This window comes from Somniosus microcephalus, chromosome 19 (assembly GCF_052327205.1).
Source record: "Somniosus microcephalus isolate GS21.2 chromosome 19, FLI_Smic_1.0, whole genome shotgun sequence".
NCBI classification, from domain to species: Eukaryota; Metazoa; Chordata; class Chondrichthyes; order Squaliformes; family Somniosidae; genus Somniosus; species Somniosus microcephalus.
The window spans coordinates 44,278,653-44,304,803 of NC_141005.1; positions in this window are offsets into that span (position 1 = coordinate 44,278,653).

Sequence of the window (26,151 nt, forward strand, 5' to 3'; positions counted from 1 at the left end):
TTTTGTTTTATTGCTTTTTGGTTGAACAAATTGACTGTAAATTAGTAAAACTTTATGTTGTGTCTGTATCTGTGCCGTTATACCTAAACACAATTAGTGCTCAGAACCCCGAGATTGCAAACATGCTGCTTCTTTATTCAAAAGGAAAGTTCTGGAGAAAGTACAGAACAAAAGAGAACAAACCCAACCATTCATCTGCTGTGACAGCGCCACCACAGGTGGGAGGAGAACACATAATACATAACATATTCCTCCCCTCTTAAATGAAATGTCCACATTAGTCCTCAACAGTTAAGTTACTTTCAATGCACTCAACTAACCAAGCGTAGAGGTAGACTGCCTCAAACCCTGACTTTACCCTGGGGTTTATTCTGCCCCAGTCTTGTGGGTAAGTCGCTAAGCCTACAGATCCAAGCGTCTTGGAGGCCGCCGCTCTCTGACAGGATACTGGCGGTCATCGCTGGCTTCCACAGCAGTAGGCATTGACACAGGCCTGGATGGAGAAGGTGCCTGTGTCAGTCGAAAGTCAGGAGTTTGCACAGGTGGAACAGTCTCTTTGACTTCCTGTGTTGGAGAAGAGCACTGTGGCGAAGGATGCTGGTTTGCGGTATCATCCGGAAACAGTTCAGGCCAACCAGCCATTGGAGCCTCTGTGGCTGTCTCTGCTCCTAGCAACAGTTGATCAGTGTGTCTTCTCCAGACGACGTCCTCAGCGGTCTCAACCATGTAAGACACAGGACCCGTCTGCGCGATCACCGTAGCAGGAACCCATTTCGGTCCAGTGTTGTAGTTTCGAGCTAGGACGTGCTCTCCAGGATGAAACCGTCTCTCCTTGGCTCTTTTCTCTCTTCTTTCAATTTGAGCTTGTTGTTGACGTTGGACAACCTGCTCTGCCCTTGGAGGTTTGAGTAAGTCAAAACTTGTCCGCAACTGCCTCTTCATCATGAGCGAAGCGGGGGAAGTTTTGGTTGTGGCATGCGGCTTGTTCCTGTAGGACAACAGGAAGCTGTTCAGACATTGGTGGATTGAGCCCTGACCTGGCGATGCCTTCAAGACGTGCTTCAAAGTTTGCACGAACCTTTCTGCCAGGCCGTTAGTAGAGGGATGGTAGGGCGCAGACCTGATGTGTTGGACACCATTCACTTGCAGGAAGGTTGCAAACTCCTGTGACACAAATTGTGGACCGTTGTCACTTACGAGTTGTTCCGGTGAGCCATAACGGCTGAACATCTCACCAAGTTTCTCAATTGTTTTCTCTGCCTTGGTAGACCTCATCACAGCGACTTCCGGCCACTTGCTACGAGCGTCCACAACCACCATAAATATCTTCTCTTCGAAAGGACCGACGAAGTCCACATGTACGCGCTGCCACACTTCTGCAGGCCAATCTCAGGGGTGTAGGGTTGCCAGCTGTGGAACATTCTGGACCCTTTGACACGGGGAACATGTTTTGGCTTTCTCCTCAATATTTCCATTGAGACCTGGCCACCAGAAGTGGCTTCTTGCCATTTCCTCCATCCGAACCATCCCACTGTGGCCTGTATGAAGTTGTTGCAGTACAGGTTCCCTCAGAGGTGGCAGAATGATGACACGGCGTCCCCAGAGAAGACAACCTGCCTGGACGGAGAGCTCATTTCTTTTGGAACGTAAGGTTTCAAACTAGGAGAATCTCCTGTGGCTCTCCTTCGAATGACATTGTCCATTACCTCAGATCGTTGCGGGTGTGCCTTCGCACCTGAGCTGCAGTGACAGGTGCTCCCTCCACTTGTCTGAAGTAGAAGATGTCTATCTGACGAGGCTCTGGGGGAGTAACAGGCAAGGGCAGCCTCGAGAGACCGTCTGCGTTGCCGTGCAAGTCTGATTTGCGATATTTGATGTCGTATGTGTGTCCTGACAACAGTAAAGCCCACCTTTGCATCCTGCTTGCAGCAAGAGACGGAATTCCGGTGTGGGGCCCAAAGATTGAAGTCAATGGACGGCGGTCCGTCAGGAGTGTGAACCTTCTCCCAAACAGGTACTGATGAAATTTTCGAATTCCAAAAACAATTCCCAAGGCCTCGCGCTCAATCTGTGCATAGTTATTCTCGGCCTTGTTCAAGGTGCGTGATGCGAAGGCGATAGGTTTCTCTTCACCAGAAGGCATGATGTGGCATATGACTGCTCCCACACTATATGGTGATGCATCACATGCTAGCTGCACGGGTAGCTTTGGGTCGAAGTGTGTCAGGACCTCTGACTTCAGCAATGCTTTCTTTGCTTGGGCGAAAGCTTCGTTGCACAGTTCAGTCCATTTCCATGTTTTGCCTTGACATAGCAACTGATGTAGCAGCTTCAGCAATGTTGCTAAGTCTGGAATAAACTTTCCATAGTAGTTAAGTAGCCCCAGGAATGAACATAACTGGCTCACATTCTGGGGTGCTGGGGCCTCCACGATCGCCTTGACTTTTGACGGCGCCTTGTGCAGGCCGGTAGCGTCAATCACATGCCCCAGGTACTCAACTGAAGACTGAAAGAATTCACATTTGTCCTTACGAACTCTGAGTCCGTACTTTTTCAGTTGCTGTAGTGTCGCATCCAAGTTCAGAAGATGATCCTCCTCATTTGTCCCAGTGACAAGGATGTCGTCCAGGTAGCACTGGACTCCTGGCAGTCCACTCAAAATCTGATCCATTGCCCTTTGGAATAGAGCAGGGGCCGACGTAATTCCAAACGAAAGGCGGCAGTATCTGTATAGCCCCTTGTGTGTCACAATTGTCAGCAGCTCCTTTGATTTGTCATCGACATGCATTTGTAGATAAGCCTGGCATAAGTCGATTTTGCTGAACTTTTGCCCTCCGGCCAGGCCCGTAAAGAGATCACCAATGAGGGGAAGAGGGTACTGTTCCGCAGACAGCACCGGGTTAATAGTCACTTTAAAATCCCCGCAGATTCGAATAGATCCATCCTTTTTCAGGACAGGAACAATGGGTGTGGCCCATTTGCTCACACTCACAGGCTCCAGGACTCCATTCTCGACTAAGGCCTCCAAGTTAGCCTCAACTTTTGGCCTAATTGCATAGGGTACAGGTCGGGCTTTGTGAAACTTCGGCTTGCTGTCAGGTTTAATGTCCAGTCTCATGCATTACCGGCACCCGGCTACCAACCATAGAGCACATATACCAGAAACGCTGTTTACGGAGGTCACGGACCATCATCAAAGACCCTACCCACCCCAGCCACAGTCTGTTCGCCCCCCTGCCATCTGGGAGACGCTACAGATGCATTCGCACCCGAACGACCAGATTTAGAAACAGCTTCTTTCCCAGGGCTGTCATCCTACTGAACTCCACAAATAAACTCTAAAGCCTGCACATCTGCCAATGCACTTTATTATGTTTATGTTAATGTATTCAAGCCAAATGAATGTTTAAATGTCTTAATCTAAATGTACACTCTCGGGAGCCGCAAGCCTACATTTCGTTGTACTGCACTTGTGCACTAACAATGACAATAAAGTTGATTATTATTATTATTATTATTATTATAAGTTCACCATTGAAGAGTTCTGCATGTTTGTTTAAAACTGCAGTCAGACCTGACTCCCCTTTTGACATCATGCGGACTGCAGGCCAGTCCAGCGTGATTTTCTCTAGCCACGCACGTCCCAGTAGAGATGGGTAATTTCCCTTTACCACATATAGTGGCAGTTTCGCAGTCTGTCCGTTCAATTTAACTGTCACTTCAATGGCGCCTCTCATGGCCACAGTTTCGCCGGTATACGTCTTTAGCACAATGTTTGTTGGCTGAAGGGTAAGGCGCTTTAGCATTTTGTTGTAGACAGTGTCTGAAACAAGGGACACGGCCGCGCCTGTGTCCACCTCCATCCGCACTGATTGTCCCTCCACCAGTGGTGACACCCAGTAGCCATTTGGACCACCTGCAACCGTCAGTATGTGCACCTCTTCCTCCTCAGAGGTGTTGCTCCCCTCTGTTTTGCTTGTTCCATCATGCTGCACTGAATGAACACTCTTTTTCTTCTCTTGTCCAAATACAGACATTTTGTTTTCATGCTTCCCAGCTCTGTCTGTTCTTTTTTTTACCTCTACAGGCACGTCCAAAGTGACCCTTTTTGCCACAGTTTTGGCATTCCAGCTCCGTACACCAACAGTCATTAGCGTGATGGCCCATTTTTCCACAACGGTAACATGTGCCGTTCCGCGCACCTTTAGGCTCAGACGACACCTTGTGAACTCTCCCTGTTGAACTAAACTGGTGAGCCTCCTTTTCTGCCATCTCCATGGAGACACTAACTTCAATGGCCTTTTCAAGAGTAAGGTTGTCCTCAGTAAGAAGGCACTTCTGTGTGGCTGCACTTTGCAGACCACACACAAGTCTGTCTCTAATGGTGTCATTCAGCACCTCCTTGAACTCGCAGTGTTCTGATAACCTTTTCAAAGCAGCAATAAACATAGTCACTGTTTCTGTAGTGTATGTACCCGTCTACCTTTAAGAGAACTATTGTATGTAACCGTCCACCTTTAAGAGAACTACTTTAGGTGTTGCACTACTTTGTTGGCTTCTGTATACTGTAATACCGACGGTGACCACACCGGTATATAAGTGCTGTGTCAGGATTTATTGGGCAGATTCACCCTGACCTTCGAATAGTAAAGTCCTGTTTTAAGTTACGCTGGTAGTCTGTGTATTAATTAACTAAACAACCCACAGACTTTACAGTGGCGACGAGTCCGATCGTACCCTGCGGCAACAATGCTTCCGAAGCAGTTAACGAGCATCGAGAAGAGGCAACCGCCCTCGTCATTCTGCTGAGAGAAAACTCGAGTCTGCAGAGCTGGAAAGGAGGAAGAATTCAGAGACAAAGACTTCCATCAGCAACAGGCACTGACTGTCCCTTCTGCCACGGTGAGGAGTGAGCCGATCAGCACGAGAAGCAAGGCGGCCACGGTGACTGTGAGTAAGGGAAAAGTAAAAAGAATAACCGGAGGATAAGGGCGGTGCACTCGACCACGGTCGAGGGGGAAAGGAGCCGGACAGAAGTCGGGCCCAGAGGCGCTGAGACTGGGGCAGCGTGGAGCAAGGAAGCCGCGGTACAGACAGGCTGGGGACGCAACGGCGTCGTGAGACAGCTAGACCGCGACCGGCAATAAAGGCCGGGCAGCGACCGAAGCCACGAAGCGCTGCGACCGGGAACGTAGGCGCGGGAAGAGATAAACTCAGCCGCAGCCGGGGAGGGAAGCACCGGACTGCGAGAGGGCTGGGAGGCACGATTGGGAGCCGAGCGAGCGGGAGAGGCAGAGCCGACCAAGGGAGACTGAGCGAGAGCCAGTCCAGCGGCTGAAACTGTTCTCCGTCAACGGGGTGTACCCAGCGCCGGTAGAGCCGAGCGAGCGGGAGAGAGACAGAGCCCGAGCAAGGGAGACTGAGCGAGAGCCAGTCCAGTGGCTGAAACTGTTCGCCGTCAACGGGGTGTACCCAGCGCCGGTAGAGCCGAGCGAGCGGGAGAGAGACAGAGCCCGAGCAAGGGGAACTGAGCGAGAGCCAGCCCAGCGGCTGAAACTGTTCGCCGTCAACGGGGTGTACCCAGCGCCGGTTGCCCTGCCGAGAAAAGGGAAAGCACTGAAGCCGACGCGCAGGCTGTGAACCTGAAAGCCAGCGGCCGTCGCCCGTGGGGAAAGTGTACCCCTCCCGCCAGGGGAAGAAACGCGGGAAGCCGCCATTAGGCAGAGAAGAAGACAGAAGCGGGGAACCGCCATTGAAGTGGGCGGGGAGAGAAGATAAGCGCGGGAAACCGCCATTTTCGCGGGAACTGCCATCTTGAAAAAAAAAGAAAATTTAAAGAAATAATCCGTGGTGTTATCAGGAAGAGAGGAAGATGCCTAAGCGTGGTAACATCAACGATTTTAATTCCGAGGTAGAAGACTGGGCCACGTATGTGGAACGCATTGAGATCTATGGTAAGGCCAATAAAATAGAAGAAGACGACAAAGCTATAACCTTGCTAAACTCAATGGGCGCGAAGACATACGGGCTCTTGAAGCATCTACTAGCACCAGCTAAACCGGCGGATCAGACTTTTGATGATATTGTGACTGTTCTGAAGGATCACTTGAACCCCACACCGTTGATGTTGGCGGAACGATTCAAATTCTATGCGAGAACGCAAAGGAAAGATGAAAGCAACGCAGAATACTTGGTCGAACTGCGTAGACTAGCGAAACACTGCCAGTTTGGAGGGAATCTGACAGAGGCATTGCGAGACAAATTCGTGTGCGGAATGTCGAAGGAAGAAACACAAAAACGACTGCTCGAAGAGAACGATCTTATACTTGAGAAGGCTGTCCTTATTGCTGCATCGAACGAAGCCGCAGCGAAAGGAACGGCGGAAATGCAGCTAAAGGCAGCGGCACTCGGTGCAGCAAATTACTTCGGGTACAACGAAATGCTATCGTTGTGGGAAGACAACACACGACCAGAACCAATGCTGGTTTAAAAACCAGGAATGTAGGAAATGTGGCAAGCTCGGTCACATAGCTAAGGTATGCCGGTCAGGGAAGAAGACCAACAATAATGAGTCACCACAAAAGAGGTACAGAAAGGTACATGAGGTGACTAGGAAGAGCCCGGAAGAACAAAATTCGGACTCACACTCCAACTGCAAGGAACTGGATAGTCTGAGAATTCACAATGTGAGTAATGAAGCTGACCGACAAGCTATCTGGATCACACTACAGATTGCAAAAGTCCAAGTGAAAATGGAAGTGGACACCGGATCGGCGTTGACGGTCATGAATAAGCATGATTATAAAAAGTTATTCAAGCATATTCCTCTACGGGATACGGAACTAGTATTGAAGACATACACGGGGCACAAAGTATACCCCATCGGAAAGATAGAAGTCAAGGTGAGATACAAGGACAAAGAGCACCAAAGGATGGACCTGTATGTGTTGCCTGAGGGAGGTCCACCACTTCTGGGACGGGAGTGGATCAGGAAAATAAAGATAGACTGGCATTCACTAAACACCATGATGGTAGATTCCGGAAAGGAAGGTGTCAAACCTGAACAGTTGTCCAGAATATTAGACGAAGCTAAAGAGGTATTCCAGCAAGGACTGGGAACACTGCGAGAAATTAAAGCAAAGGTTAAGATTGCAGAACATGCAAGCCCAAAATTTTTCAAAGCCAGATCGGTACCTTACGCGATACGACCTGCTGTGGAGGCAGAACTGGAAGAACTTGAACGATCAGGGGTACTGTCAAAAGTGGACTGGAGTGAGTGGGCCACGCCCATTGTTCCCGTCATGAAGTCTTCACCAAGTGACAAGCCAGGGGGACCGGGGAAGGTCCGCATCTGCGGAGACTTCAAGATCACAGTGAATCCGGTGCTTCACACGGTACAATACCCGCTTCCGCGGATTGAAGATATCTTTGCTTCGTTGGCTGGAGGGAAACACTTCACCAAGATAGACCTGGCACAGGCATACTTACAAATGGAAGTCGAGGAAGAGTCGCGTCAGTACCTCACCATCAACACACACAGAGGCTTGTATCGTTATAATAGACTGGTTTTTGGGGTAGCTTCGGCTCCAGCAATTTGGCAGAGGGCCATGGAGCAGGTATTACAAGGAATTCCAAGCATGCAGTGTTACTTAGACGATATCCTGATTACGGGAGAAGATGAGGAAGAACACCTCACAAATTTGAAACTGGTGCTCACTAGGTTGAAGGAATATGGCCTTCGAGTTAATCGCAAGAAATGTGAGTTCTTCCAAAAACGGACCTCGTACTGCGGTCATGTCATTGACTGAGAGGGGCTGCACAAGTCACCTGACAAGATAGAAGCTGTCGTGAAGGCCCCCGCTCCGGAAAACGTATCACAGTTAAGATCATTCTTGGGGTTGATTAATTATTATCACAAGTTTCTGCCGAATCTATCCACGGTGCTGCATCCTCTGAATGCTCTGTTGCGGAAAGAAGTACCATGGAAGTGGAGTGAGGAATGTAAAAAGGCCTTTCGCAGAAGCAAGGCGTTGATTACCTCTGAAGAAGTGTTGGCTCATTTCAACCCAACGTTACCTCTTCGTCTAGCTTGTGATGCTTCCCCCTATGGAATTGGAGCAGTACTTTCACACAAGTTACCAAATGGCTCAGAAAGGCCAGTGGCATTCGCGTCCCGATCATTGACCTCCGCGGAGCGAAATTATGCTCAAATAGATAGGGAGGCCCTCAGCCTTGTGTGGGGCGTAAAGAAATTCAATCATTACCTGCAGGGCAAGAAGTTCACATTACTGACAGACCACCAGCCGTTGGTGTCCATATTCAACCCTAACAAGGCCGTTTCCACCATGACAGCGCAAAGGTTACAGAGGTGGTCCGTGTTACTTGGGGCACACCAATATGACATCGAATACAAAAGGTCCAAACAGCATGGAAATGCTGATGGGTTATCGCGCTTGCCATTGCCGATAGTAGAAGAAGCGACTACAGTGGACCCGGTAGAGATGCTCCACTCATCCATAGTGGAATGTCTACCAGTAACAAATTCGATGATCGAAAACGAAACGAGAAATGACCCGACTCTCTCACGAGTCTATGATTTAACGGTGGAGGGATGGCCAGCACAGGGCGAACCAACACTGCCAGCATTTTCGCAGAGAAAAGAACAGCTGTCAGTGTGTCGAGGAACCCTGATGTGTGGATCTAGAGTGGTGATTCCACCCAAACTTCAACAGAAGGTGTTAAAGGAGCTGCACGAGGGACATCTGGGTGGAGTGAAAATGAAGAACCTAGCAAGAGCGTTTGTGTGGTGGCCAGGCATTGATGGGGACATCGAAGAAGTCACTAAGAGCTGTCTAGGATGCCAGAAGGTCCAAAACGCGCCACCACAGGCTCCTCTGCATCCATGGGAGTGGCCCTCATCTCCTTGGCAAAGGGTACACATCGACTTTGCTGGTCCATTTATGGACTCAATGTTTCTAATAGCGGTGGATGCACACTCCAAGTGGCCGGAGGTAATAAAGATGTCCACCACCACCACGGAAAAAACCATCACAGTGTTAAGGACCATGTTTGCTAGGAATGGGCTGCCGGAACAGATCTGTTCTGATAATGGACCGCAATTTGTGTCCGAAGAATTCAAGAAATTCTTAAAGAGCAATGGGGTTAAGCACTACACGTCAGCCCCATACCATCCCGCCTCCAATGGATTGGCTGAAAGGTTTGTCCAGACCTTTAAGAAGGCCATAAAGGTCATGGGTAATGAAGCCATTAACTTACAACATAAGGTGGATAGCTTCTTGTTGGCGTACAGGAATGCAACACATGCGGTCACAAATCAAACTCCCGCCATGATGTTTTTTAATAGACGACTAAGATGCCGGCTGGATTTGCTTAAGCCAAACGTCAGAAGGGACGTAGAGAACCGGCAATTCCAGGGCATGAATGAAAGGCCAACTAGATCTTTTCAGATAGGTCAACAAGTTTTGGCCCGGGACTACCGTACCGAGAAATGGCAGCCTGGAACTATTGGAAAAAGGCTAGGGCCGTTGATGTATACGGTGGACATTGGGGACAGTATAATAAGGCGCCATGTTGACCAGATCATAGGGTCAGCCACAAATGGCCAACCTACTCCACCACCTTACACGGTTAATGTTGAGACAGAGATACCCAGAACACCTACCTCCGATCTGGTAATACTGGAATCAGATGAACCTGACACTGTCCTTCAAGCCGTATCGACCTTGCCAGAAGCACCTACTACCCCGCCGGGTGTTACGACACCACCGAGGCGTTATCCGGACAGAGTCCGGAAACCTCCAGAGAGACTGAATCTGTGAACTGTCTTGCATAAAGTTGTATATATGTTATAATGTATGTTTAATGGGGAATCAGTATGTTGTAAGCTAAAAAGGGAGGACTGTAGTGTATGTACCCGTCTACCTTTAAGAGAACTATTGTATGTAACCGTCCACCTTTAAGAGAACTACTTTAGGTGTTGCACTACTTTGTTGGCTTCTGTATACTGTAATACCGACGGTGACCACACCGGTATATAAGTGCTGTGTCAGGATTTATTGGGCGGATTCGCCCTGACCTTCGAATAGTAAAGTCCTGTTTTAAGTTACTCTGGTAGTCTGTGTATTAATTAACTAAACAACCCACAGACTTTACAGTTTCCCCCTCGTCCTGATTCCATTTGTGGAATCTAAATCTCTCAGCAATAACCAGAGGTGTCGGTGAAAAATGTGCTCCAAGAATTTCCACTAGTTGTTTATATGTTTTAGTTCCTGGCTTAACTGGCTGTACAAGGCTGTGCAGTAAATTGAATGTCTTTGCTCCCATTACACTCAAAAAGGTAGGCACGACCTTATCGTTTGCCACCGCATTCGCCAAAACAAAATAGTCAAAATGTTCCATATAAGCGCTCCATTGCTCAACATTTTCATCAAAATCACCGATGTTTCCGAATATAGTAGCCATCTCACGTTTCAAATTTTTTATTTCTGTTTACTCACTGCACCCGTAACGTTAATGCAATCTCTGTTCCGAGTGTTTTGTAGTCGAAAACAAGAAAGTTCCTGTTGTATCCGTGTGTTAATGGAGACACGGAATGCAGGAGTTGGTTTACAGGTGTTTACTGAACAAAGTCTGGAGGTGAACTAAAAGATACAAGACACTATACAGGCTTATATAGCTCGAGTGGCCACTACCGGCATTACAGTACACAGGGGCTCTTACATACACCACAATTCCTCCCCTTTTAGACAACCAGTACATAACATTTAAAGTAATCATTAATTAACATGTTTACAAGAACAATAATCTACACATTTGCTGCAGTTAATCAATTATAAGTCAGTCTCTCTGGAGGCTTCCTGACTCAGTCCGGATAACGCCTCGGTGGTGTAGTAGTTTTCGGTGGTGTAGTAGGTTCTTTTGGCAAGGTCGATTCGGCTTGAATGCCAGTGTCGGGTTCATCTGGTTCCAGTATCACCGGATCGGAGGTAGATACTATGGGTATTTCTGCTTCATCATTAGGCGTATAGAGTTGTGGTGTAGGTTGTCCCTTTTCGGATGACTCTATGATCTGGTCAGCATGGCGCCTTATTATGCTTTCTCTAATGTCCACGGTATACATCAGCGGTCCTAGTCGTGTGCAAATAGTTCCAGGCTGCCATTTCTCGGTACGGTAGTCCCGGGCCAAAACTTGTTGACCTATCTGGAAGGTTCTAGTTGGCCTTTCATTCATGCCTTGAAATTGCCGGTTCTCTACGTCCCTTCTGATGTTTGGCTTGATCAAATCCAGCCGGCATCTTAGTCTTCTATTGAAAAACATCATGGCGGGAGTTTGGTTTGTAACCACATGTGTTGCATTCCTGTATGCAAACAAGAAGTTATCTACCTTATGCTATAGATTTATGCCTTCATTACCCATGGCCTTCTTGAAGGTCTGGACAAACCTTTCAGCCAATCCATTGGTGGCGGGATGGTATGGGGCGGATGTGTAGTGCTTAACCCCATTGTTTTTTAAGAACTTCCTGAATTCTTCGGACACAAATTGTGGTCCACTATCAGAACAGATCTGTTCAGGCAGCCCATTCCTGGCAAATATGGTCCTTAATACTGTGATGGTTTTTGTGGTGTATGTGCCTTTAAGAGCCCCTGTGTACTGTAATGCCAATAGTGGCCACTCGGGCTATATAAGCCTGTATAGTGTCTTGTATCTTTTCGTTCACCTCCAGACTTTGCTCAGTAAACACCTGTTAAACCAACTCCTGCATTCCGTGTCTCCATTAACACACGGATACAACAGTGGCGACGAATTGGAAACGGACTTACCTGCAATTCGGCAGCACCTCAAGGAGATCGATTCCTCAGACGAAGGTCGAAGAAAAAAAAAGAAAAAACTGTGGTTTCACCAGCTAGCCGGGCTGGTGGCAGGTACTGCAATAATCCTTCCTGTGCGGCGTGCTGGGGCTCGATCGGCTGGCTCTGCAGCGGGGCCGAGCAGCGAAGGCGTAGGCAAACAGAGATGGAGGGTGGAGCACTCGGGAGACAGCCAATGCTGCAAAGCAGGTCGGCGTTCGGACCAAGCAGAGGCAGGGAAAAGTCCCAGGGAGTCCGGCGGGAATGAGCCTCCAACTGTTAAAAATATCTGTACAAATAGAAACCGCGGAGAACAGCGTTGTCAGCAGCGGCAGCGGCTGGAAAGCGCGGGAGGCGCCATTTTTTCTCGGCAGGGAAGAAAGGAAAGCACGGGAGGCGCCATTTTTTTTTCAGGATGCCTAAAACTGGCAATATTACTGCTTTCGATACTGATGTAGAGGATTGGACCACATATGTGGAAAGAGTGGAGGTATATTGCACAGCGAATGAAATAGAGGATGATAAAAAGGCATCGGTACTTCTAAATCTAATGGGCGCAAGGACATACGGGCTGTTACGGAACTTAATCACTCCAGCCAAACCGATGGACAAGAATTTTAAGGAGATTGTTGATACCCTACAGGAGCACTTAAACCCAACACCGCTGCTGATAGCGGAACGATTCAAATTCTTAAGGAGGAATCAGCACAAGAATGAAAGTAAGCTGATTACCTCACCAAATTAAGGAAGCTGTCAAAGCACTGCCAATTCGGGGCAGGACTGGCAGATTCTCTTCCAGACAAATTCGTCTGCGGTCTCCTAAGTGAAGGAACACAGAAAAGGCTACTTTCTGAGAAAGATTTAACACTGGACAAGGCTTTCAGTGTGGCTGTATCATACGAAGCAGCAGCAAAAGGAGCTGCAGAGATACAGCAAAAGCCACAGGACTTCGGCACCCATGAAATGACACAGGGTTTCGAGAGATGTTATCGCTGCGGCAGATCCACCCATGACCAGAGGGACTGCTGGTTCAAGGACAAAGTATGCAGGCAATGCAGAAAGATGGGACACATTGCACGTGTATGCCGATCTGGAAACAAAAAATCCACTGACAGAAAAAAAATCAATAAGGAAAAGTGCAGAAAGGTACAAATGATGACGGACAGTAGCTCCGAAGACCAGAAGAGCGATAGCGACTCTGGAAACAAGAGACTAAGCTGTCTCAAATTACATAATGTAATTGCCAAAGAAGATTACCAGACCATTTGGGTTACCCTCATGATAGCGGGGTCCCCAGTTAAAATGGAGCTAGATACAGGATCAGCTCTGACCGTCATAAGTCGACGGGATTACGAGCGGCTATTTCCGCATATACCTTTGAAAGACACATCCATTATCTTGAAAACATATACGGGGCAGAAAGTATACCCCAAAGGGAAAATAAGGGTGCCTGTTGTATACAACGGCAAGGAAATACAGAAGTTGTATTTATACGTTCTGCAAGATGGTGGTCCACCGCTGTTGGGACGTGAATGGATCAGGAAGATACGTTTAGACTGGCACTCCATTCAGACACTGACGGTGACCAGTAAGAAAAAAAATGATGATGACGTCATACCTGAACGATTAAAAGACATCTTGGCCAACGCCAAAGAAGTGTTTCAACAGGAACTAGGAACCTTGAAAGGCGTCACCGCCTCAATAAAAGTGGAAGATGCGGCAATTCCCAAGTTTTTTAAGGCAAGGCCGGTGCCATACGCAATTCGTCCAGCAGTCGAGGCAGAGCTGGAGAATTTGGAAAAGGCAGGCGTGTTATCCAAGATAGATTGGAGCGAGTGGGCAACACCCATCGTCCCGGTCATGAAGAAAACGTTGAATAATGATAAATCTGAAGAACAGAGAAAAATTCGCATCTGTGGGGACTTCAAGGTGACTGTAAACCCGGTCCTTCACACGGTACAGTATCCTCTTCCGAGGATAGAAGATATTTTCGCCTCACTATCCGGAGGGAAACGTTTCACCAAAATTGACTTGGCACAGGCATATCTACAGATGGAGGTTGAGAAGGCCTCTAAAAAGTATCTCACGATAAACACACACAAAGGCCTGTACCAGTACAATCAACTGGTTTTCGGAGTAGCATCAGCTCCAGCTATCTGGCAAAGAGCTATGGAACAAGTCCTGCAAAGGTTTCCGGGGACTCAATGCTACCTAGACGACACCCTTGTAACAGGAGAAAACGACAACGAGCACCTTGCCAATTTGGAGCAGGTGCTCACTAGGCTGAGAGAACGGGGCCTACGAGCAAATCGCCCCAAGTGCGAATTTTTCCAGAAACAAATATCATATTGTGGCCACATAATTAACGAAGAAGGGTTGCATAAGTCACCTGAAAAAATTGAAGCGGTCATAAAAGCCCCAGCACCTGAAAATGTCTCACAATTAAGGTTGTTCCTGGGATTGATAAATGACTATCATAAATTTTTACCGAACTTGTCAACTGTTCTGCACCCTCTTAGCGAACTGCTACAAACGGGAGTAATTTGGAAATGGAGCGAAGACTGTAAACGTGCCTTCCATAAATGCAAAGGCTTGATCACGTCCAAGGAAGTTTTGGCTCATTACAACCCATCACTGCCAATCAGACTGGCGTGCGATGCATCCCCTTACGGCGTAGGAGCGGTATTATCGCCTAGATTCCCTGATGGCTCGGAGCGGCCGATAGCTTTTGCGTCACGTTCATTGAACTCAGCTGAGCGTAACTATGCCCAGATCGACAGGGAAGCACTCAGCCTGGTATGGGGAGTGAAGAAATTCAACCATTACCTACACGGACAAAAATTTACCTTGTTGACTGACCATCAACCCCTCGTCTCCATATTCAACCCTAAAAAGGGCGTTCCCATTATGACAGCGCAAAGGCTACAGAGGTGGTCCCTTTTCCTAGGGGCACACCGATATGACATAGAATACAAAGGATCAAAACAGCATGGAAATGCTGACGGTTTATCGTGTCTACCGTTGCCAACGGTAGAAGAGGCCCCTACAGTGGACCCAGTGGAGATGTTCCACTCAACCATAGTGGAATGTCTACCAGTAACAAATTCTACCATTGAAAAGGAAACGAGAAATGACTCGACTCTCTCACGAGTCTACGATTTAACGGTGAAGAGATGGCCAGCACATGGCGAACCACTGTTGCCAGCATGCTCGCAAAGAAGAGAACAGCTGTCAGTGTGCCGAGGAACCTTGATGTGTGGATCCAGAGTGGTGATTCCACCCAAACTCCAGGATAAAGTGCTAAAGGAGCTTCACAAGGGGCATCTGGGTGGAGTGAAAATGAAGAACCTAGCCAGAGCGTTTGTGTGGTGGCCAGGTATCGATGGAGACATCGAAGAAATGACCAAGGGCTGTTTAGGATGCCAGAAGGTCCAAAACGCCCCACCACAAGCCCCTCTACATCCATGGGAGTGGCCCTCATCTCCATGGCAAAGGGTACACATCGACTTTGCTGGTCCATTTATGGACTCAATGTTCACAATCGGTGTTGATGCACACTCCAAGTGGCCGGAGGTAATAAAGATGTCCTCCACCACCACGGAAAAAACCATCACAGTATTAAGGACCATATTTACCAGGAATGGGCTGCCTGAACAGATCTGTTCCGATAATGGACCGCAATTTGTGTCCGAAGAATTCAGGAAGTTCTTAAAAAACAATGGGGTTAAGCACTACACGTCCGCCCCATACCATCCCGCCACCAATGGATTGGCTGAAAGGTTTGTCCAGACCTTCAAGAAGGCCATAAAGGCCATGGGTAATGAAGATATAAATCTACAGCATAAGGTAGATAACTTCTTGTTTGCATACAGGAATGCAACACATGTGGTTACAAACCAAACTCCCGCCATGATGTTTTTCAATAGAAGACTAAGATGCCGGCTGGATTTGATCAAGCCAAACATCAGAAGGGACGTAGAGAACCGGCAATTTCAAGGTATGAATGAAAGGCCAACTAGAACCTTCCAGATAGGTCAACAAGTTTTGGCCCGGGACTACCGTACCGAGAAATGGCAGCCTGGAACTATTTGCACACGACTAGGACCACTGATGTATACCGTGGACATTGGAGAAAGCATAATAAGGCGCCATGCTGACCAGATCATAGAGTCATCCGAAAAGGGACAACCTACACCACAACTCTATACGCCTAATGATGAAGCAGAGATACCCATAGTATCTACCTCCGATCCGGTGATACTGGAACCAGATGAACCCGACACTGGCATTCAAGCCAAATCGACCTTGCCAAAAGAACCTACTACATCACCGAAAACTACTACACCACCGAGGCGTTATCCGGACCGAGTCAAGAAGCCTCCAGAGAGACTGACTTATAATTGATTAACTGCAGCAAATGTGTAGATTATTGTTCTTGTAAACATGTTAAATAATGATTACTTAAAATGTTATGTACTGGTTGTCTAAAAGGGGAGGAATTGTGGTGTATGTGCCTTTAAGAGCCCCTGTGTACTGTAATGCCGGTAGTGGCCACTCGGGCTATATAAGCCTGTATAGTGTCTTGTATCTTTTAGTTCACCTCCAGACTTTGTTCAGTAAACACCTGTTAAACCAACTCCTGCATTCCGTGTCTCCATTAACACACGGATACAACAGTTTTTTCTGTGGTGGTGGAGGACATCTTTATTACCTCCGGCCACTTGGAGTGTGCATCAACCGCGATTAAGAACATTGAGTCCATAAATGGACCAGCAAAGTCGATGTGTACCCTTTGCCATGGAGATGAGGGCCACTCCCATGGATGTAGAGGGGCTTGTGGTGGGGCGCTTTGGACCTTCTGGCATCCTAGACAGCCCTTGGTAATTTCTTCGATGTCTCCATCGATACTTGGCCACCACACAAACGCTCTGGCTAGGTTCTTCATTTTCACTCCACCCAGATGCCCCTTGTGAAGCTCCTTTAGCACTTTATCCTGGAGTTTGGGTGGAATCACCACTCTGGATCCACACATCAAGGTTCCTCGGCACACTGACAGCTGTTCCCTTCTTTGTGAAAATGCTGGCAACAGTGGTTCGCCATGTGCTGGCCATCCCTTCACCGTTAAATCGTAGACTCGTGAAAGAGTCGGGTCATTTCTCGTTTCCTTTTCAATGGTAGAATTTGTTACTGGTAGACATTCCACTATGGTTGAGTGGAACATCTCCACTGGGTCCACTGTAGGGGCCTCTTCTCCGTTGGCAACGGTAGACACGATAAACCGTCAGCATTTCCATGCTGTTTTGATCCTTTGTATTCTATGTCATATCGGTGTGCCCCTAGGAAAAGGGACCACCTCTGTAGCCTTTGCGCTGTCATAATGGGAACGCCCTTTTTAGGGTTGAATATGGAGACGAGGGGTTGATGGTCAGTCAACAAGGTAAATTTTTGTCCGTGTAGGTAATGGTTGAATTTCTTCACTCCCCATACCAGGCTGAGTGCTTCCCTGTCGATCTGGGCATAGTTACGCTCAGCTGAGTTCAATGAGCGTGACGCAAAAGCTATCGGCCGCTCCGAGCCATCAGGGAATCTATGCGATAACACTGCTCCTACGCCGTAAGGGGATGCATCGCACGCCAGTCTGATTGGCAGTGATGGGTTGTAATGAGCCAAAACTTCCTTGGACGTGATCAAGCCTTTACATTTATGGAAGGCACGTTTACAGTCTTCGCTCCATTTCCAAATTACTCCCGTTTGTAGCAGTTCGTTAAGAGGGTGCAGAACAGTTGACAAGTTCGGTAAAAATTTATGATAGTAATTTATCAATCCCAGGAACGACCTTAATTGTGAGACATTTTCAGGTGCTGGGGCTTTTATGACCGCTTCAATTTTTTCAGGTGACTTATGCAACCCTTCTTCGTTAATTATGTGGCCACAATATGATATTTGTTTCTGGAAAAATCCGCACTTGGGGCGATTTGCTCGTAGGCCCCGTTCTCTCAGCCTAGTGAGCACCTGCTCCAAATTGGCAAGGTGCTCATTGTCGTTTTCTCCTGTTACAAGGATGTCGTCTAGGTAGCATTGAGTCCCCGGAATCCCTTGCAGGACTTACTCCATAGCTCTTTGCCAGATAGCTGGAGCTGATGCTACTCCGAAAACCAGTCGATTGTACTGGTACAGGCCTTTGTGTGTGTTTATTGTGAGATACTTTTGTGATGAAATACGCCATTCATCAGGCACTCTGTATTCTCTGTGTTTGATTGTGCCTGTGACTGTGACAAGCAGGGGAGTTTAGTTTCAGTTTCATTTCCTTACCTGTATTGTATTGTGTGTAGGGCTCCGCCCATACCTGGCCCCTACTTAAGCAGGCCCCAGCGTGTCTCACATCCAGTACAGCAGATCTCTGGATGAGAGACACTTCTCCACTGTGTATTACTTTCTGAGTTAATAAAAGCCTTGCTTTGCTCCGTTAACGTTGAGTCTCGGATTCATTGAGGCACATCAACTTTATTAACTCAATTTTCAACGCAATGGATCAACTCTTGAAACCCGAACGTTTGGATTTGGACCCGCATGCTTCGGACGCATCGGCACGATTCGGACACTGGTTTAAGTGTATGGAATTCTTCCTGGACAATTCCGCAGCCATCACAGACGCTATGGACGCTGAAAGTATGAAACTCGGAATCCTGTGGAATTGGGTAAGCCACCGGGTTTACCCCCTCATCCAAGATGCCGACACGTACCCGGCCGCCTGCGACATCCTAAAGGCGCATTACCAGCAGCCTACGAACGAGGTGTACGCTAGGCATCTGCTCGCTACTCGCACACAGCGACCTGGGGAATCGCTGGATGAGTTCCTAGTCACCCTGAAAACGCTTGGCAAAGACTGCAAGTGCCAAGATGTAAAAGCCGCAGTGTACACTGACGAGCTTGTTCGTGATGCCTTTATCACAGGCCTCAGCTCCACTTACATCCGGCAGAGACTACTGGAAAAAACGGGATTGGACCTGAAACAGGCTGTGGACACAGTGCGATCCCTGGATGTGGCCCAGAGAAACTCGGATGCCTACTCTTCAGCCCGCGCCGCCCACGCCGCCACGTGTGCACCAAGGGCGCCGCCATCTTGGAAGGCATCTTCCCCGCCCAGCAGCCCGACACCGTCGGGGCCCCGCTCTCCCCCCAGAAGCCCTACGACAGCCGCGACGCATCGGGGCCCCAACTGCTACTTCTGCGGGCAGCTGAAGCACACCAGAAACCTGTGCCCGGCGAAAGGCACCACCTGCTTTAAGTGCGGTAAGAAGGGGCACTTCGGGAAGGTGTGCAGAGGGAACCCCACTGGAAAACCCGCCACTGCCGCGTGTGCGCCATGGGAGCGGCCATCTTGGACGCCATCTTGCCCGGCCTCATGGGGTCCGCCATCTTGTGAGCAGACAGCGTGGACGCCATCTTGTCTCGATCAGGGCCCTACAGTGGCATCGGTTTACAGTCACCTTGAAGTCCCCACAGATGCGAATTTTTCTCTGTTCTTCAGATTTATCATTATTCAATGTTTTCTTCGTGACCAGGACGATGGGTGTTGCCCACTCGCTCCAATCTATCTTGGATAACATGCCTGCCTTTTCCAAATTCTCCAGCTCTGCCTCGACTGCTGGACGAATTGCGTATGGCACTGGCCTTGCCTTAAAAAACTTGGGAATTGCCGCATCTTCCACTTTTATCGAGGCGGTGACGCCTTTCAAGGTTCCTAGTTCCTGTTGAAACACTTCTTTGGCGTTGGCCAATATGTCTTTTAATCGTTCAGGTATGACGTCATCCTCATTTTTTTTCTTACTGGTCACCGTCAGTGCATGAATGGAGTGCCAGTCTAAACGTATCTTCCTGATCCATTCACGTCCCAACAGCGGTGGACCACCATCTTGCAGAACGTATAAATACAACTTCTGTATTTCTTTGCCATTGTATACAACAGGCACCCTTATTTTCCCTCTGGGGCATACTTTCTGCCCCGTATATGTTTTCAAGATAATGGATGTGTCTTTCAAAGGTATATGCGGAAATAGCCGCTCGTAATCCCGTCGACTTATGACGGTCAGAGCTGATCCTGTATCTAGCTCCATTTTCACTGGGGACCCCGCTATCGTGAGGGTAACCCAAATGGTCTGGTAATCTTCTTTGGCAATTACATTATGTAATTTGAGACAGCTTAGTCTCTTGTTTCTGGAGTCGCTATCGCTCTTCTGGTCTTCGGAGCTACTGTCCGTCATCATTTGTACCTTTCTGTACTTTTCCTTATTGATTTTTTTTCTGTCAGTGGATTTTTTGTTTCCAGATCGGCATACACGTGCAATGTGTCCCATCTTTCCGCATTGCCTGCATGCTTTGTCCTTGAACCAGCAATCCCTCTGGTCATGGGTGGATCTGCCGCAGCGATAACATCTCTCGAAACCCTGTGTCATTACATGGGTGCCGAAGTCCTGTGGCTTTTGCTCTATCTCTGCAGCTCCTCTTGCTGCTGCTTTGTATGATACAGCCACACTGAAAGCCTTGTCCAGTGTTAAATCTTTCTCAGAAAGTAGCCTTTTCTGTGTTCCTTCACTTAGGAGACCGCAGACGAATTTGTCTCGAAGAGAATCTGCCAGTCCTGCCCCGAATTGGCAGTGCTTTGACAGCTTCCTTAATTCGGTGAGGTAATCAGCATTACTTTCATTCTTGTGCTGATTCCTCCTGAAGAATTTGAATCGTTCCACTATCAGCAGCAGTGTTGGGTTTAAGTGCTCCTGTAGGGTATCAACAATCTCCTTAAAATTCTTGTCCATCGGTTTGGCTGGAGTGATTAAGTTTTGTAACAGCCCGTATGTCCTTGCGCCCATTAGATTTAGAAGTACCGATGCCTTTTTATCATCCTCTATTTCATTCGCTGTGCAATATACCTCCACTCTTTCCACATATGTGGTCCAATCCTCTACATCACTATTGAAAGCAGTAATATTGCCAGTCTTAGGAATCCTGAAAAAAAAATGGCGCCTCCCGCGCTTTCCTTTCTTCCCTGCCGAGAAAAAATGGCGCCTCCCGTGCTTTCCCGCCGCTGCCGCTGCTGACAACGCTGTTCTCCGTGGTTTTTTTTTATACAGATATATATATTTTTTTAATAGTTGGAGACTCGTTCCCGCCGGACTCTCTGGGATTTTTCCCTCCCTCTACTTGGTCCGAGCGCCGACCTGCTTTGCAGCGCTGGCCATCTCCCGAGTGCTCCACCCTCCGTCTCTGTTTGCTTCCGCCTTCGCTGCTCGGCCCCGCTGCAGAGCCAGCCGATCGAGCCCCAGCCCGCCGCCCAGGAAGGATTATTGCAGTACCTGCCACCAGCCCGGCTAGCTGGTGAAACCACAGTTTTTTCTTTTTTTTTTCTTCAACCTTCGTCTGAGGAATCGATCTCCTTGAGGTGCTGCCGAATTGCAGGTAAGTCCGTTTCCAATTCGTCGCCACTGTTGTATCCATGTGTTAATGGAGACACGGAATGCAGGAGTTGGTTTACAGGTGTTTACTGAACAAAGTCTGGAGGTGAACTAAAAGATACAAGACACTATACAGGCTTATATAGCCCGAGTGGCCACTACTGGCATTACAGTACACAGGGGCTCTTAAAGGCACATACACCACAGTTCCCACAACGCAGATTGATCCCATCCTCGTCGCCACTTGTTGTGTCTGTACCTGTGCCGTTATACCTAAACACAATTAGTGCTCAGAACCCCGAGATTGCAAACATGCTGCTTCTTTATTCAAAAGGAAAGTTCTGGAGAAAGTACAGAACAAAAGAGAACAAACCCAACCATTCATCTGCTGTGACAGCGCCACCGCAGGCGGGAGGAGAACACATAATACATAACAATTTAAATAAAACTTAACAAATTAAATTAAAATTGCATTGGCCGGGGTGATGATGCACTCCAGTCCCCGCGGCGCCCACCCTCAATAGCTTTTTGGGGGAGAGAGCTCCAGATTTCCACTACCCTTTGCAAAGAAGTGCTTCCAGACATCACCACCTCACACTTCCCTACAATGAACTCCATCTGCCACAGTTCTGCCCTCATTAAAATCTATCCAAATTTATTCAGTCGTATTAATTAGTCATCTAAAACAAGCGGCTTGCCAAGTCAACTAAGCAAATCACTCAAACAAAATTTCCTAGTTCTTTTGTCCCACATTTTTTTCTCAGTACAGTAATTGAAATTTCTAAGTCAAAAAAAGGTTTTAAACATATGAAAAAATGACACCGTTCACAATAACATGATTAAACATTTATAAAGTTGTCTGTTGTGAGTTTGAATAGCTTCAAAAATGCTTTAATGTGAAGGCCTCAGTCTCTTTTAAAAGCCTGTTTTTAAAAGCTGAAACATAGAAACATAGAAGATAGGAGCAGGAGTAGGCCATTCGGCCTCTCGAGCCTGCTCCGCCATTCAATGCGATCATGGCTGATCATCCAAATTCAGTACCCGGTCCCTGCTTTCTCCCCATACCCCTTGATCCCTTTAGCCTTAAGAAATATATCCAACTCCTTCTTGAATATATTTAATGAATTGGCCTCTACTGTCTTCTGTAGTAGAGAATTCCACAGGTTCACCACACTCTGGGTGAAGAAATTCCTCCTCATTTCTGTCCTAAATGGCCTACCCCTTATTTTTAGACTGTGACCCCTGGTTCTGGACTCCCCGACCATCGGGAACATCCTTCCTGCATCTAGTCTGTCCAGTCCTGTCAGAATTTTATAAGTTTCAATGAGATCCCCTCTCATTCTTCTAAACTCCAGCGAGTACAAGCCCAATCAACCCAATCTCCTCATACGTCATTCCTGCCATCCCAGGTATCAGCCTGGTGAATCTTCGCTGAACTCCTTCCATGGCAAGAACATCCTTCCTCAGATAAGGCGAGCAAAACTGCACACAATACTCAAGATGTGGTCTCACCAAGGCCCTGTACAACTGCAGCAAGACATCCTTGTTCCTGTACTCAAACCCTCTCGCTATGAAGGCCAACATACCATTTGCCTTCTTAACCACCTGCTGCACCTGCATGCTTACTTTCAGCGACTGGTGCACAAGGATACCCAGGTCTCATTGCACTTCCCCTTCTCCCAATCTATTGCCATTCAGATAATAATCTGCCTTCCTGCTTTTGACACCAAAGTGGATAACCTCACATTTATCCACGGTGTATTGCATCTGCCATGCTTCTGCCCAATCACCCAACCTGTCCAAATCATCCTGTAGTTTCTCGGCATCCTCCTCACAGCACACACGCCAACCCAGCTTTGTGTCGTCTGCAAACTTGGAGATATTACATCTAGTTCTCTCGTCTAGATTATTAATATATATTGTGAATAGCTGGGGTCAAAGGACCGATCCCTGCGGTACCCCACTAGTCACTGCCTGCCACTCGGAAAAAGACCTGTTTATTCCAACTCTTTGCTTTCTGTCTGCCAACCAGTTCTCTATCCAAGTCAATACCTTGCCCCCAATCCCATGTGCCTTAACTTTACACGCTAATCTCTTGATCTTTTGACCTATAGTTATCACTTTGTGCATTATAGACAGATACCAGAGTCAGAGTGAGCGGTGTGTATAATTTCCAACCATGCATTGGTACAACTTTCTCATTGCAAATGAAAGGCAGTTTGTTTTGTGACAGAATTTCTGACTTTCTTCCAAATGATTCCCTGCCACGCTAAAGAATAAATTAAAAAATATTTCCTTCAGGCAATGCTTATACTTCTACTGCTGAATTAAACTGCTTAAATTTTACCTCAGGAAAATACAGACAGATTGCCAATTATATTATTTATACTTATGATGGTAAACAATAAATTTATTTTTCTCAGTGGAAAGTCCCTCCCTTCTTCATCTTAGCTTCACAGTGTTATCAGGCAAATCATATATTCTCAGGTAAATTTTAAAACGTACATAAAATGACATAGAATATACAGCACAGAAACAGGCATTCGGTCCAACCAGTCCATGCCATCGTGTCTCCTCCACTTGAACCTACTCCCAGCCTTGCTCATCGATCAGCGTTACCCTCGATTCCCTTCGCCCTCATGTGCTTATCTCGCTTCCCCTTAAATGCATCTATACTATTCTCCTCAACTACTCCCTTATGTGTGTGTTAGAAAGAAACAGAAAAACAAAGAAATAAGGAAAGAGTAAGAGAGAGAAAAACACAGAGAAAGACAGAGAGAAAGGGAAAGAGAGACAAAGAGAAAAAGATAGGTACAGAGAGACAGATGGATTGAGAGAGTGCAACCTGCTTCTGGATGTGAGCCCCCCGCCCCCACAATCACACTAAGCCAGCATGCTGCCTAATCCGTTCTTAGATATAAGGCAGTCTCCTCCGTCCCCACACCCCTGTCCCCCGGAACATTCTGTGCCATCAACCCAGCTACTGGCCTGAAGCTGATTTTAAGAGCAAAAATGTTTTAAAATATTATTTTGCCAACTTATTTTGGGCATTCGGTTGCCTAATACAATAACAGCAGATTTTGCACTTAAAACGGGTTTTGGACCTTATAAAAGTGCATTCTCTGACTTTGAACAGCTCTTGAAAAAGATGTCTAATGTCTGGTTTACAATGTTCTGGATAGCTCCCTCAAAAAACAAAGGGGAAAAATTCCGTTGGTTGCGCCTCCCGTTAGCGCCTTAAGAGGGCGCTAATGGGGCGCAAAGCAACTAGCGCCCGGGCGCGGCAATTTTTGCACCGCTCGCGAAATTAACCAGACATTTTGCGGCGGCGCTAAACAATACTGGCCAATCTCCTGCACATGCAGATCTTGATGTCATTCGAGAGTGCAACGCCCTTGTGACGCCCCGGGACGGAAATTGAGTGGCGCCCCCCTCCTTTCCACCTGGCGCAACCAAGGACAGGTAGACTGGAACGCTTCCCAGTCGCTGTGGGGCTGGGGGGGCGCTATTTAAAGGGGGCCTCTTCCTGGCTTTTGTGTGGTAGCCATTTTTGCACCACTCGTTCTGAGAGAGAGAGAGATTTTGAGAGAGACAAAGAGAAAAAGAGAGACTTCTGCATTGAGTCAACGCTGTCTGAGGTAGTTTTGGCTTCTGACCATAACTTTGCAGTTACTTTGGTTTCTGACCTTCATAACTTTGATTGCCTAGATACTATGGGGGCTGCAATGGATGGGGCATCGTCCTTCTCCATCACATTCGGAGGGCACAGAGACGCAGAGAGAGAGTGGCAATAATGGCCAGATGGAGGAGGGCCAACAGGCCTCTGTACAGGAGACCTTACCCTCCCAGGGTTTTCGCCAACAGTTCTCCTACATTAATATGTCTGAGGAGCAGTGTTTTTGATGGCTGCGCTTCAGCAAGGAGGTGCTCACTTGTTATGTCTGTGTATAATCAGACACAGACTGCGGAGAATGGTACAAACGGTGTTTACTCAACGTGGCTCAGACTGCAACTGAACTGTACAGATTACTACTCAACGTTATATACAGGTGTGGTCACTGCCGGTACTACAGTATACATCAGCTGTAAAAAGTAGTTCTCCCCCTTAAAGGTACATACATTACAATTCCTCCTCTTTTTAGATTAACAGTACCATAACACTCATTTAACAATTAAATATCAAACTAATTACAATTAACACTTTTAACATGCAACATTAGCTGAAAATAGTCTATTTATAAATTCAGTCTTTGGGGAGGCTTCCTGATCCTTTCTGGATAGCGCCTTTCCCGAGTGTCTTGCTCTTGGTGCGGAGGCGATTCTGGCCCCCTGTCGTCAGTTGGTTCATCAGCTTCCGATGCTACTGTTTCTGGGGTAGATGCTACCCGTACGTCGGGTTCATCACCAGGTACGTATGGGCGAGGCATGGGGTTGACTTGTTCCTATGACTCTAGGATCTGGTCAGCATGGCGTCTCACGATGCTCTCCCCAACGTCCACTGTGTACATTAGTGGGCCCTGCCGTGTGCATATCGTTCCTGGCTGCCATTTTTCTGTTCGGTAGTCGCGGGCCAAGACTGGTTGCCCTACATTGAAGCTCCTTGTTGGCTTCTCATGGATGTGCTGGAATTGCTTACTCTCAACATCTCTTCGTACGTTTGGTCTGAGCAAATCCAGGCGAGGTCTTAACCTTCGGTTAAAGAACATCATGGCTGGGGCCTGGTTGGTGACTGCATGTGTCGCATTCCAGTAGGCGAACAGGAAATTGTCCACCTTGTGCTGCAGCGGAATGTTGTCATTGTACATAGCCTTTATTGCCTTCTTAAAGGTTT